The following is a 2,592-nucleotide window of genomic DNA, read 5'->3' as shown; positions in this document are numbered from 1 at the left end:
GTGTGTGTGTGTGTGTGTGTGTGTGTGTGTGTGTGTGCCTATTTATATGTGTGTTTTGTGTCTGTGTTTGTCCCCCTACCACTATCGCTTGACAACCGATGCTGGTGTGTTTGCATCCCCGTAACTTAGTTGTTCGGCTGAAGAGATTGATAGAAGAAGCACCAAGCTTACAGGGAATAAGTCGAAGGGTCGATTTCTTCGACTAAAGGGTGGTGCTCTAGCATGGCCACAGTCAAATGACTGAAACAAGTAAAAGAATAAAAGAATACCAGAAGAACGTTCTGTACTACTAAACCAAAAAGGTTCTTTGGTACTTTTTGGTTACCTTACCCCCATTAAAAAATTGTCATTAAAAATGAGGTTATCTCCCCTCCCCCCATCTCTCCGTCAACTCAACGATTTTGTTTCGTCTTATTTTTTTGTCTGGTTGATTTCCTGTACATTATGAATCTTTTACGTCTAAGCGAAATTTGCAAAGATGAAACATCTAGTCTTTCTTTTTTTCAAGAAAAAGGAATTCTTCACCAAGAAAGACAATGCAACAACGCTCATTTTATGAATTTCTCAGCTGGAAGTCAAAATAGATGGCGGTGTAGTATTCGTGGATGCAGACAAGAAAAAGAACTAAAAACAGGTAATTGATTTGCTAATTCACGTTTATTTTTTCGTAAAACAACACTTTTCATATATTGCCGGGCACACAGTATGACAAATATCAAATTTTGTGAACGTGAGCTCGAAATGAAAGCTAATTATGTTGTTGACCGGAATAATTATTTGAGAGAAGTTTGTGCTGCACACATTTTGGCTAACCCAAGAGTGATTGGAGGACCCAACATGACTGTTGAAATTGACGAAAGTTTGTTCGTGTCGGGCGTCAACTACTTCAACAATGGGTTTTTGGAGTGTTTCATGTTTATTGTCCCTGACAGGTCTGCGACAACACTTCTTCCAATAATAGAAAATAATATAAGACTGGGTACTACCATCATAAGTGACGAATAGTCAGCATATAAAAATATAATCAATATTGGTCATTTTCAACATCTCACTGTGAATCATTCCCTACACTTTGTCAGTCCTACTAATAGAGCTCACATCCAATATATTGAAAGACTTTGGAAGAGTGCAAAAGAAAAAAAAAGACAAAATGGCACTCACATAGGTCTACTGGACTCATATGTGCGAGTTTATGTGGCGACAAGAGATTGGATTAAAAGGGTTGAAATTGACGAAAGTTTGATTCAATACTTCAACACATTATTGACTTAGGCATTCAATAAAATGTTTAATCTCTTTTTTCATACAACAGTGAGAGATAACCCAATTTTTTAATGAGAGTGAGATAACTAAAAAGTACAGGTTCTTTGAATATGTACGATATATTTTAAGGCTAAATAGCAACTATGTTTACGTTTGTGTAACTGAGATATTTTGGTTGGATTATATAGTTATCGGTTTTACACTTCTTTCTATATTCTTGTAAGTGTAACACTATAGAAACATTTCTCATGACACTAGCACACAATTTACAAATTGCTTACATCTTTTATATTTTCCGTGAAGTTTTCACAGTTCAGTTAGTAAATATTATTTTGTGTTATTTTTTTTTTACAGTAGTAAAAGTGCAATTTGAAAGTTAACCTTGAACAAACATTTCAAATGAGGTTGTAGTGACGTCATTTGGCGCCAAAATACAGTCGCCATTACTGCGTTTTCATCCACGCATGCGCAGGGAATAGTTCCGGAAGGAACACAGGAAGAGTCCCATGCGCATGCGTGGAATTCAACATCTAAAAGTTCCCGCTCTTTTCACTCTCTTTTTCTCGCCGGCCGGCGAAGAGGTAACACAGGTCCAACAGAGCTCTCTCACATGAGCATGGTCATGTCAAACTGTCTCTCCAACATTCCAACTCTGGGGACAGCTTTCATTCCAACATTCCGGCGTCTCAGCAACCATGCCTATTTTCCTCCATAAATAAATATTGTTATGTTTCTGGTTTAGAGACTGCGTTATCCGTTCTTAAATTTTTCCTTAAAGTTTGATGTGAGGAATTAGTTATTTAACCTAAAGGTTGAATAAAGAAAGATATTTCTTACACTGGTGACCCCGACGTGAGCAACCGCAGCCGAGGATTCTGGTCTACCGAACAATATTTCTTACACTGGTGACCCCGACTAAAAAGAATGAACTGTAGCCCGGATATTTCTTACACTGGTAACCCCGAAGACGAGAATCGCAACCGAAGAAACTCTAGACCACAAACAAACCAGTGAGATATTAACTCTACAGCATTTCCGACCGATACTACACGAGCCGTCGCCTGTCTCTCAACATGCTCGTCACATCGAAGACAAGAATAACAACTTTCTCTGCATAGTTTTCTTTCGACTGTCGCACATCACAAAAGAAAAGAACTCACCGACACAATGGACACCCACAATTCACTTTCGACCTACCAGAGAAGCCGCTGACATAAGTAAATTTCGAACAGCTATCCGACCAAGAACTAACTCTATGGAAGCCCACACGAGCAACGTTTTTCGACAGTCATAGATTGAACTTTCTTTGCATGCACCTACTTTTACATT

General features: G+C 38.4%; 1 long non-coding RNA gene across 1 annotated transcript in view; it reads left to right on the top strand.

Moving 5' to 3' along the window:
• Positions 1–2,004, top strand: part of LOC128249913 (uncharacterized) — a 10,113-nt gene extending 8,109 nt beyond the window's left edge. Inside the window, exons 2-3 of the long non-coding RNA XR_008266067.1 lie at positions 509–634; positions 1,618–2,004. This is a non-coding gene — a long non-coding RNA (uncharacterized LOC128249913). The remainder of the gene's footprint in view (positions 1–508; positions 635–1,617) is intronic.
• Positions 2,005–2,592: the final 588 nt, after the last annotated feature.

This window comes from Octopus bimaculoides, chromosome 18 (assembly GCF_001194135.2).
Source record: "Octopus bimaculoides isolate UCB-OBI-ISO-001 chromosome 18, ASM119413v2, whole genome shotgun sequence".
Lineage (NCBI taxonomy): Eukaryota > Metazoa > Mollusca > Cephalopoda > Octopoda > Octopodidae > Octopus > Octopus bimaculoides.
This window is presented reverse-complemented; position numbering and strand designations above follow the sequence as displayed.